The sequence below is a fragment of the Oncorhynchus clarkii genome, chromosome 20, assembly GCF_045791955.1.
Source record: "Oncorhynchus clarkii lewisi isolate Uvic-CL-2024 chromosome 20, UVic_Ocla_1.0, whole genome shotgun sequence".
Classification (NCBI taxonomy): domain Eukaryota; kingdom Metazoa; phylum Chordata; class Actinopteri; order Salmoniformes; family Salmonidae; genus Oncorhynchus; species Oncorhynchus clarkii.
The window spans coordinates 58,732,955-58,745,238 of NC_092166.1; the positions used below are offsets into that span (position 1 = coordinate 58,732,955).

The window sequence follows — 12,284 nt, forward strand, 5'->3', positions numbered from 1 at the left end:
AACTGCAAGTGACAGCTGATGTCTGTGGTTTCCTCCATTTGCCAATGTGAAAAAAAAATAGACTGTGTCAACCTCTCTTTTAATCTCACTTTTAATGGATTTATTTCGACATCACAGAGAAAACAGAAGAAATGTCCATGTGCTCAGCAAGTAAATCATAATAATGTGAAATTACCTCTGCAAGCTCCTAGTAGTTGCCCTTGTTAGCGGAACTTTCCCTCATCTTGTCCCCTTGCTTCGTCCCACAAAATGCATCTCTGGTTTGAGGTCTCTGTAAACTATGCCAAGATGGTGCAGGTGGTCGAGGGCCAGAGCCAGCTCTGCTAGGTAGAATTTGACATATTCCTCTATAAACATAACCTAGTGAGAACTGGACACATTTTACTGTCTGTTCTGGCCTCGGAAGGAAGAGTGACAGTCAACACAACTCCTAATACAACATTATATCATATTATTACTAAATACAGTTAACAGCTACAGTACACATAAAATAATATTATATACATTATATTAAGTTAACACTATTTACACATTTAAATACAGCCATATTGTTGTACATTGTGGCCAGTTTATTAGGTACACCACTCCGTTCACAATAATGGTTCGCTCCAACAGACAGTGAGTGGCGTGACCGTGGCTTAATATAAAGCAGGCATCGAGGCATTCAGTTACTGTTTGATTGAACGTTAGAATGGGGAATATGAATGACTTAAGCCACTGCGTGTGGTATGATCGTCGGTGCCAGGCGCTCGGCGCCGTATCCTTAGAAACGTCTGGCCTCTTTGGGTTTTCACGCACGACAGTGCCTAGGGTTTACCCGAGAATGGTGCGACAAACAAAAACATCCAGTCAGCGACAGTCCTGTGGCTAAAAACAGCTTGTAGATGACAGAGGTCAAAGGAGAATGGCAAGAATTGTGCAAGCTAATAGGCGGGCCACAAACCGACAAATAATGGCACTGTACAACAGTGGTGTGCAGAACGACATCTCGGAATGCACAACTCATCATAATAGATGGGCTATTGCAGCAGACGACAACACCAGGTTCCACTCTTATCAGCTAAAAACAAGAAGAGCCTCCAGTGGGAACACGATCGCCCACATTGGACAATTGAGGAGTGAAAAAACATTGCCTGGCCCGACGAATCCCGGGTTCTTGAGGCATTACGCCGAGAGTCAGGATTTGGCGTAAGCAGTCCATGGCCCCACCCTTCCTGGTGTCAATGGCTGGTGGCCTGTACCAATGCCAACTCTTACATGCACAAAAATGCAGTACCCCTGTTTCTCCAACCTTCTAGTTGTGTTGCACAGGTTGAATATGCAGAATCTGATGTGGGCAATGAAAGGGCTTCTTCAACAAAAAATTCACTACATTGTTGTTAGCGTTATCTAGCCATTCTGGTGGAAAAAAACTGCACTCTAGTAGTAAAGTTAGCAGGGCAAATTTAAATAAATGGCCCTAATGCTACAAAAGAATGTAGTTCTAAAACCAAGAAAACAATATATAATCTGCCTGCTCCGTCTCCTGTAGATTGAAGAAACTAATTTGAATGGAATAATATCGTAAAAATGCTAAAAAATAACTATTCAATATCTCAATATATCCTACAATGTCACTAACTCGGCAAGCTTCTAAATCACACGTGTAGTACTAGGTACATTTTCTACGTACATTTTCTGATCCTTTGCTTGGATGGACATGTCAGTTCATTCAGCAATAGCTTTGAATGGTTGAAGGATGTCCTCCGGAATTCATCATAATCACCATGTACTGTAGGTCTATGAAGGGGGGTGAGGAGCACGAGCCACAGGTTTTGTATTGAATTCAATGTATGCAGAAAAGGAAGGAAAATAGCTGTCCTCCGGCTATACCGTGGTGCTACCCTAGAAGGTGCTATTGAGACTACTGTTTTAATCAGGTATTTGGTGACGTGAATATATTTAATATAGTTTTATCAAAAAGGATAACTTTTTCGCTCACACTCTTACCCTGGCAGATCTCTCCATGGTGTAGGCCAGGCCAGAGTGAACAATGTCCTTCTCAGAAGCTCCTGGAGTGGAGAGGAAGGAAATATGTGTTGTCAAACTGCCAACATATTACATAATGTGTGTGTGTGTGCTCACAGCAACTCTGGCCTGGAAGTCAACGGTGGGAACAACAGGGATCGGCCCTCCCTGTTTTCCAAACTTCCTCTCCAAACTCTCCTGAACGGACACTGAGAGACAGCGAGGGATAGAGAGGGAAATAGTTAGATGGCAATGTAGCAATGTAACCTGATCATTGGCAACCATCGTATTTTCAAGTATATCCAGTCGATCAACATTCATCCCTGAAGTTTCATCTGGGTTCACTCACACATTTCAGATTAGTATCGTTTTCATTCAGTCAAAACCTGAACGTCAGAAAGGCTCTGGCACGTCACCTTAATGTAACCTACGTTATATACGGGAGTGGCCAGCGGAAATATCACCAGTTACACTTCTTTCACGATCATCTTTTCAGTTGTCCTTACAACTCTGAAAACACGGAGACCATTTCCTAGAGAGGACACAGTACTGTATCTCCTGCTACACCGAGGTTGTTAAAAGGAAGAGGAAAAGGCTTCAGAACTGAACGAACACAGATCCTCTACAGACCGAGAAAGCGGACACACAGCTCCAGAGTGAGTACAGATGAAAGACTTCCAATAGTATTCAAGGAAATACAGGGCCCTGCTCCTAATATTTAACCTGGCTATTTTGTGAAAGAGAATATGTTGTTAATGAGTGACCTAGATAATAAATACATTAACATCTTTATTACAGGTGGTAGTAAACAAACAGTCAAAGGAAATCTAGTTGCCACATCTAGAAATGGCAGAGGTAAAACAACTGAACAATTTGCCCCCCCTCATCCCCTACCCTGAGGGGATGACAGATGAAAAGGAAAAGAAAATATATAAAAAAAACATTTTGCATGAAAATCCAGAGACTTTATATCGTGATGAAAGAAAAAATGCTCCGTGCGACCTCATTTTCTACACAACAAATGGTTCTACATGGGAAGAGGAAATACTGAAACACTATCCTGAGGGAAAACGGTGGGATGAAAGATCTAAGGAATATTTCAAACAACTGAAAACGAAGGCAGGCACTATAAATGTGTATTATACTACTGGGATAATCATGGTGCAGGATAATAGTGAGACGTTAAAGATATTCCCAAATGATTTCCCTGCCTTGAGAGAGAGAGTGAGACAGAGCATCGAGATGACAGAGCGTGTGGAGGAGAAAATGGCAGAGCTAGGCATTGAGGAAAGAGGAGAGCAGAGGAAAAGAGAGAGCGAGGACATAAAAGAGGAAGACATAAAAGAGGAAGACATAAAGGGTGAAATAAAGGAAGAGGTTGAAGGAGGAAAAGGGAAGCACTGAACATTCCAGGGCAGATCAGAAGAGAAACATTATTTTACGGGATGTATAATTTGATGAACAATTATGCTAAAGCCTGCTGTTCCTCTCACCTTATTATTTGAATGTTGTATCTTTTACCTTTTAATGTTTGTGTTTTTTATTGAGCTTGTATGAAACATGCATTCATAAGAGCTCACCATCATCATTATCTTGCTTTGGTTATAGTTTAGCACTTTCCCAATGATAAAGGTGCTTAAAGCAAAAGGTGGTGGTCCCTGTGAATTTCCCCAGCAATATGTGTTTCATTTTGTTTCAAAATGTGTGCTCTAAAATGTATCAAGATTTTTTAAACACAATTCTAATAAAGTTTGATTTAACAAGTGTCAGGAGTCAGGACCTACTATATATACAGTACCCTGCCCCCGTATCCCAATTTTTGCCACCTGTAAGTGAGAAACCTACATGCCAAGTACTGACCATGTATTGTGTTCCCTGTGGTTAAAGAACAGAGCAGAAGCGCTGAACTCTGTTCAGAACTCAGACCTACAGGTTATGGAACATTTGCTCTTTTAGTATTTCTGCAGTATGTTTCCTCAAGGTGAAGGCTTCCCACTTCTATGTCAAAGATAATGCAACAAAAACACTTTAGTGAATACTACAGTAATGTCCCCAAAAACACAACAGTAAACACTACAGGATACTACAGTCCGCAAAAACACTACAGTAATTACTATAGTGTATATATACACACACTACTCTTTTTTACACAGCATTTATACTATAGTATACTGCAGTAAATACTACCGTATTGTTGGATTCTGTGTTTTACATTATAGCCATTACCACATATATGATTGAATATTATCTGCTGTTGGCTTGTGTATGTATGTGTTATGCAACATAGCTGACTTGAAACATTGTTAACAGTTTCAAGGCCATGGGCCTTTCACATGATGGAAAAATACAGAGTAGCATGAAGACAGGAACTGTGCAATGAGTTGGGGGAGGCACATTCAGAGCTGGGTGTTGCAGAACATGCAGTCTTTTGTTAGATAACAGGAGCCAGGTACGAGATAACGGTATCGAGCATGAGCGCATAGATATTCTTCACAGCAAGTTACATCTATCAACTGGAGCACCCTGGGGCTGGTACCAGCTCATACGACAACCATCAATAATAGTCTGGGTGAGTCTAAACCAAGCCCAGTCTCTACGAACACTGTTTACATACATCTTGTCAGTTCTCTGTTCTGCCCTGCGTGGTAATTACAGTGAGCCCGTATATACGAAAGTTGCATTTCCATTTATTACTTAGCTAATAAAAATTACATAGTATACAATCGGTGACTCATTGTTATATTAATCCTGATACCAGATTCGAATTTACGCAACTCTAACAGTATTCACTGTAGTGTTTCTGCAGACTCCAGTCCGCAAAAAAAACACTAAGGTGAAATGGAGAACAGAGAAAAATGAGTGTCCCCTTGTCGGACCTTGCACGGTCTGCACTGTCCTGCCTGAAGGAATTATCTGTGTAGGTCACACTACTTCTCATAAGCACATCGACTGTTTTTCCAAACAGTGAGTGTCGAAGGGGCATCTTGTTTGTCACGTGCCGAAAAAACAGACTTTAGGGTGAAACGTTTACTTACAAGCCGGGAAACCATTTGATTAAAGAGTGACTGTCCCTAAAAAGCAAGTAACGCTTTGAAAACAGCTTATGTGGCATCGATATGAGTCAGAAACCTTTTGACTACAAAGGGGCCTCCTGTGTGGCGCAATGGTGTAAGGCACTGCTACAGTGCTATAGGTATCACTACAGACCCGGGTTCGATCCTGATCCAGCAGGAAGGACAGGCACTAACAACCATCTTGGCAAACGGTGGGTGACAGTCCTTCTCTGTACCACCCCACATTATTTAGGTATGATTAGGTGCCTGTGACTGCTGTAAATACAGTCTAGCCATGATAATGCTGGGTAGGACCATTGTCCTCTGGTCTGATGGAACAATAATATAACTTTTTGGCCATAATGACCATTGTGGGGTCAAAAAGTATTTAGTCAGCCACCAATTGTGCAAGTTCTCCCACTTAAAAAGATGAGGCATGTATTTTTCCTCATATGTACACTTCAACTATGATAGACAAAATGAGGGAAAAAATTCCAGAAAATCAAATTGTAGGATTTTTAATGAATTTATTTGCAAATTATGGTGGAAAATACGTATTTGGTCACCTACAAACAAGCAAGATTTCTGGCTCTCACAGACCTGTAACTTCTTCTTTACGAGGCTCCTCTGTCATCCACTCGTAACCTGTATTAATGGCACCTGTTTGAACTTGTTATCAGTATAAAAGACACCTGTCCACAACCTCAAACAGTCACACTCCAAACTCCACTATGGTCAAGACCAAAGAGCTTTCAAAGGACACCAGAAACAAAATTGTAGACCTGCACCAGGCTGGGAAGACTGAATCTGCAATAGGTAAGCAGCTTGGTTTGAAGAAATCAACTGTGGGAGCAATTATTAGGAAATGGAAGACATACAAGACCACTGATAATCTCCCTTGATCTGCGGCTCCACGCAAGATCTCAACCCCATGGGGTCAAAATGATCCCAGAACCACACGGGGGGACCTAGTGAATGACCTGCAGAGAGCTGGGACCAAAGTAACAAAGCCTACCATCAGCAAGGGCATTGAACATGAAACGTGGCTGGGTCTTTCAACATGACAATGATCCCATACACACCGCCCGGGCAACGAAGGAGTGGCTTCGTAAGAAGCATTTCAAGGTTCTGGAGTGGCCTAGCCAGTCTCCAGATCTCAACCCCATAGAAAATCTTTGGAGGGAGTTGAAAGTCCGTGTTGCCCAGCAACAGCCCCAAAACATCACTGCTCTAGAGGAGATCTGCATGGAGGAATGGGCCAAAATACCAGCAACTGTGTGTGAAAACCTTGTGAAGACTTACAGAAAACGTTTGACCTCATTGCCAACAAAGGGTATATAACAAAGTATTGAGAAACTTTTGTTATTGACCAAATACTTATCTTCCACCATAATTTGCAGTAAATTCATTACAAATCCTACAATGTGATTTTCTGGATTTTTTTCTTCTCATTTTGTCTGTCATAGTTGAAGTGTACCTATGATGAAAATTACAGGCCTCTCATCTTTTTAAATGGGATAACTTGCACAATTGGTGGCTGACTAAATACTTTTTTGCCCCACTGTATGTTTGGAGGGAAAAGAGGGATGCTTGCAAGCCGAGGAACACCATCCCAACCGTGAAGCTGGGGGTGGTAGAATCATGTTGTGGGGGTGCTTTGCTGCAGGAGGGACTGGTGCACTTCACAAAATAGATGGCATCATGAGGACGGAAAATTATGTGAATATATTAAAGCAACATCAAGACATCAGTCAGGTAGTTAAAGCTTGGTCGCAAATGGGTCTTCCAAATGGACAATAACCCCAAGCATACTTCCAAAGCTGTGGCAAAATGGCTTAAGGCCAACAAAGTCAAGGTATTGGAGTAGACAACACAAAGCTCTGACCTCAATCCTATAGAAAATGTGTGGGCTGAACTAAAAAAGCGTGTGCGAGCAAGGAGGTCTACAAACCTGACTCAGTTACACCAGCTCTGTCAGGAGGAATCGGCCAACATTCACCCAACTTATTGTAGGAAGCTTGTGGAAGCCTACCCGAAATGTTTGACCCAAGTTAATTTAAAGGCAATGCTACCAAATACTAATTGAGTGTATGTAAACTTTTGACCCACTAGGAATGTGATGAAAGAAATAAGATCTGAAATCATTCTGACAAATTATTCTGACATTTCACATTCTTAAAATAAAGTGGTGATCCTAACTGGCGTAAAACATGGAATGTTTACTAGGATTAAATATCAGGAATTGTGAAAAACTGAGATTAAATGTTTTTGGCTCAGGTGTATGTTAACTTCCGACTGTATAATATCAATTGTGAATGATGCCCAGCTTGTGTGCAGTAAGGCAAGAAACGCATGCCTTTTTTGTGACTTTTTCGACTCATAGTCCCACACCTCATGTAGCCTTGCCCATAGGCCTATGTTTTGATAAGGTTTGTATCACAACTAAAGTGGCCAAATAACTTCTTACAATTAAGCACATTAATCCGCTTTACAATGGGTGTAGAGCCTAACTGGCATACATACGCAGCACGTGAGTTTCAAGTTTGGGGAAGATCATTTTCACCATTAAAATACACTTTTAATCACTTTACCCCTACCTACATGTACAAATTACCTCGACTAACCTGTACCCCTGCACATTGACTCTGTACCAGTACCCCCTGCATGTAGCCTCATTATTGTTATTTTATTGTGCTACTCAAGAAAATATTAACTAAATAAAATAAACTCTATTTCTTGAACTGCATTGTTGGTTAGGGGCTTGTAAGAAAGCATTTTATGGTAAGGTTGTATTCGGCACATGTGGCTAATTTGATTTCTAATAAAAGCATGACATGGATAATCGGATTTGCGGTCACTTTTGAGATTGGTGTTTTCCTGCTAATGGAAAGTTTGCGCGTATAGCCTACTGCAATGTGAGCATTGCTGCACTTATAATGTCACGAAATAGAGTAATAGTTTATCAACATTTTAAGCTAAACGTTCTAAATCTGTTGTCAGCCACATTGCTTAAAACATATATTTTGAAGCTAGTGGTTGTATTTATTTGGGATCTATCCCATCCCACAACTGCCCCAGACTTGTTTGGAATATTTATTTCTTGCACAGAATAGAATAGGTAAACTTTTGTACTATGGGGTATAGTAGATTGATATAGGCTAGTGTTTTGCTGTTTGTTAGGCCGACTCATCTTGTTGGCTGATGAAAAGTAAATATGGACAGTTCTTCTAATATCTCCAATATGCTCCAATATGTGTATGTCTTCACTTGTAGCCTGTGAGAAAGAGCCAATCATGTGAAGGAGAGCCACTTGAGTGAGAGGTGCTTTGGATCATTCAGCCGGGAGAAGGGAATTATAATGATTATATTCACCCCAAGGGCACAACAGCCACTGCCCGCAAAAGGCATGGCTTTTTTTTTTTAGGGGGCATTATGGTCACACAAAGGGGATACCGCAGGACATTTGAGGCATTATCAAGTGCTTGTCAAAATGTGAATGAGAGCCTGATGAAGTGTGTACAGCCTGCGCAAAAAAAGAAAAGCAGAGCTTAGGCCTTTCATGCAACTTTTTTTCAAATCATCATTAGTCACATCATGCAGACTTAGAATGTAGTAAAAATCCAAGCATATAATCCAATGATTGTATCACAACTAAAGTTACATAAATAATTATAAATTAAGCATTAACCTGTTTCTTTGTTCACCACTAAACACAGTACAGCCGCATATGCATTTGGAGAAAATGTCCTTTCTATTTTATTCAGCTATGTTCAATTGTATTCTTCATACTATAAAATATAAAAGAATTCCATGGAATTTTAAGCAAATATTGTCTGCTACAGTGCCTTGCGAAAGTATTCGGCCCCCTTGAACTTTGCGACCTTTTGCCACATTTCAGGCTTCAAACATAAAGATATAAAACTGTATTTTTTGTGAAGAATCAACAACAAGTGGGACACAATCATGAAGTGGAACGACATTTATTGGATATTTCAAACTTTTTTAACAAATCAAAAAGTGAAAAATTGGGCGTGCAAAATTATTCAGCCCCTTTACTTTCAGTGCAGCAAACTCTCTCCAAAAGTTCAGTGAGGATCTCTGAATGATCCAATGTTGACCTAAAATGACTAATGATGATAAATACAATCCACCTGTGTGTAATCAAGTCTCCGTATAAATGCACCTGCACTGTGATAGTCTCAGAGGTCCGTTAAAAGCGCAGAGAGCATCATGAAGAACAAGGAACACACCAGGCAGGTCCGAGATACTGTTGTGAAGAAGTTTAAAGCCGGATTTGGATACAAAAAGATTTCCCAAGCTTTAAACATCCCAAGGAGCACTGTGCAAGCGATAATATTGAAATGGAAGGAGTATCAGACCACTGCAAATCTACCAAGACCTGGCCGTCCCTCTAAACTTTCAGCTCATACAAGGAGAAGACTGATCAGAGATGCAGCCAAGAGGCCCATGATCACTCTGGATGAACTGCAGAGATCTACAGCTTAGGTGGGAGACTCTGTCCATAGGACAACAATCAGTCGTATATTGCACAAATCTGGCCTTTATGGAAGAGTGGCAAGAAGAAAGCCATTTCTTAAAGATATCCATAAAAAGTGTTGTTTAAAGTTTGCCACAAGCCACCTGGGAGACACACCAAACATGTGGAAGAAGGTACTCTGGTCAGATGAAACCAAAATTGAACTTTTTGGCAACAATGCAAAACGTTATGTTTGGCGTAAAAGCAACACAGCTCATCACCCTGAACACACCATCCCCACTGTCAAACATGGTGGTGGCAGCATCATGGTTTGGGCCTGCTTTTCTTCAGCAGGGACAGGGAAGATGGTTAAAATTGATGGGAAGATGGATGGAGCCAAATACAGGACCATTCTGGAAGAAAACCTGATGGAGTCTGCAAAAGACCTGAGACTGGGACGGAGATTTGTCTTCCAACAAGACAATGATCCAAAACATAAAGCAAAATCTACAATGGAATGGTTCAAAAATAAACATATCCAGGTGTTAGAATGGCCAAGTCAAAGTCCAGACCTGAATCCAATCGAGAATCTGTGGAAAGAACTGAAAACTGCTGTTCACAAATGCTCTCCATCCAACCTCACTGAGCTCGAGCTGTTTTGCAAGGAGGAATGGGAAAAAATGTCAGTCTCTCAATGTGCAAAACTGATAGAGACATACCCCAAGCGACTTACAGCTGTAATCGCAGCAAAAGGTGGCGCTACAAAGTATTAACTTAAGGGGGCTGAATAATTTTGCACGCCCAATTTTTCAGTTTTTGATTTGTTAAAAAAGTTTGAAATATCCAATAAATGTCGTTCCACTTCATGATTGTGTCCCACTTGTTGTTGATTCTTCACAAAAAAATACAGTTTTATATCTTTATGTTTGAAGCCTGAAATGTGGCAAAAGGTCGCAAAGTTCAAGGGGGCCGAATACTTTCGCAAGACACTGTAAATGAACTAGTGTAGCCCACAGCCATGTGGCATAGCCAGATCAGTGCCTAACAATTCAGAGTATTCTATTCTGTTCTTCTGAAATAGACTACATTTTCTTCATATCATGTTTCTTTAGACCTGTCTGAAATAATGTATTTATTGTGATGGTGTAGGCTATATTACATGGATTTATTAGACTTTCTAAAATGTAGATGTTCCAAAAGTACGCATCACTGGTTTGTTGGCCATGCATGGAAGCCAGGCTTCCTGAAGCATTGAGGCTATCCAGCCAAGTGTGTTGACAATAGGTTAATTACTCAAGACTTTTTACCTTGTAAGCTCAGGGATTCGATCCAGCAACCTTTCGGTTACTGTCCCAACACTCTAACCACTAGGCTACCTGTCTCTCACATTGATTCAAAAGGCATGCTGGGGAATATTAAAATACAGCTTTACACCCTACAGTGTTCAAACAACACTCCCAAATGCTTTGTGCTAAATAAAAGTGTTAATGTGTTGCAGTGAATAAACATGTTCTGTTTACAATCTGAACACTGACGCATTTTCATTGAAATTCTAAATGCCTTGACGAGTTTAAAAAGTGTTATGTATTCAGATCCTAAACACTTGGTTTTATAGTGTACTATACCAATACTACTACTACTACAATTACTTCTACCGTCACTACCACTACTTCACCATAAATACAAAAAGACATAAAGATAACTGCTAGTTATGCCGTGGACCAGAGCTAGCGCGGACCAGAGCTAGCGAGTGTGGGCCAGAGCTAGACCAGAGTTAGTGCTCACTAGCTCTGGTCCAGTGCGTAGCTGGTAGCTAGCTAGCTCTGGTCCAGCTCTGGTCCATGGTGTAGCTAATAGCTAGCTAGCAAGCAAGCAATGGTCTGCACTAGCATTGGCCTAGCTCTGGACCGCACTAACTAGCTCTGGTCCAGATTACACTTAGTAACTAGCTAGCTCTGGTCTGCACTCACTGTGGTCTAGCATTGGTCTGCACTAGCTCTGGTCCAGCTCTGGTTCCAGGCATAGCACGTAGCTAGCTAGTTCTGGTCCAGGGTGCAGATAGTAGCTAGCTCTGGTCTGCACTAACTAGCTCTGGTCCACAGTGTACCTAGTCATAATCTAGCTCTGGTCCGCACTAGCTCTGGAACAGCTCTGGTCCAGGGCATAGCTAGTAGCTAGCTCTGGTCCGCACTTGCTCCTGTCTAGCTCTGGTCTGCACTAACTAGCTCTGGTCCAGGGTGTAGCTAGCAACTGGCTAAATCTCGTACGCACTACCTCTGGTTTGCACCTGTTCTGGTCCATTTCTGTTCCAGGTCATAGCTAGTAAGATTGGCCTAGCTCTGGTCCAGGGCATAGCTAGTAGCTTTCTAGCTCTGGTTTGCACTAGCTGCGGTCTATCTCTGGTCTGTACAAGCTCTGGTCCAGGGTGTAGCTTGCTGTTAGCTAACTCTGGTCCAACTCTGGTCCAGGGTGTAGCTAGTAGCATTGGTATAGCTCTGGTCTGCATTAACTAGCTCTGATCCAGTGTGTACAGACTGACACTTAAAAAAAAAGCTTTAATAAAGCTTTATGCTGCAATTTACCACAGTTACTGCAATAGTAGTGGTATTAGTAGTAACTACCACTATTGCTACCACCACCACCACTACTGCCACAGTCACCACTACTATCACTATTACTAGACCGTTATAACGCACTATAATAACTCCTCACGTACAAACCACCCCAAAATAGGTCTCCATGAATAA

The 12,284-nt window shown here is 41.3% G+C and overlaps 1 protein-coding gene and 1 long non-coding RNA gene across 2 annotated transcripts in view; one reads left to right on the top strand and one right to left on the bottom strand.

Moving 5' to 3' along the window:
• The window catches only part of LOC139376608 (melanopsin-A-like), a 45,805-nt gene that overhangs the window by 8,547 nt on the left and 24,974 nt on the right, over positions 1 to 12,284 (top strand). The gene's annotated exons all lie outside the window — the stretch shown is intronic.
• On the bottom strand, positions 176 to 2,321 carry LOC139376611 (uncharacterized). The gene is made up of 3 exons (XR_011627947.1): positions 1,990 to 2,321; positions 1,673 to 1,779; positions 176 to 320 (listed from the first exon to the last, which is right to left on the bottom strand). It is a non-coding gene; the product is annotated as an uncharacterized lncRNA (long non-coding RNA).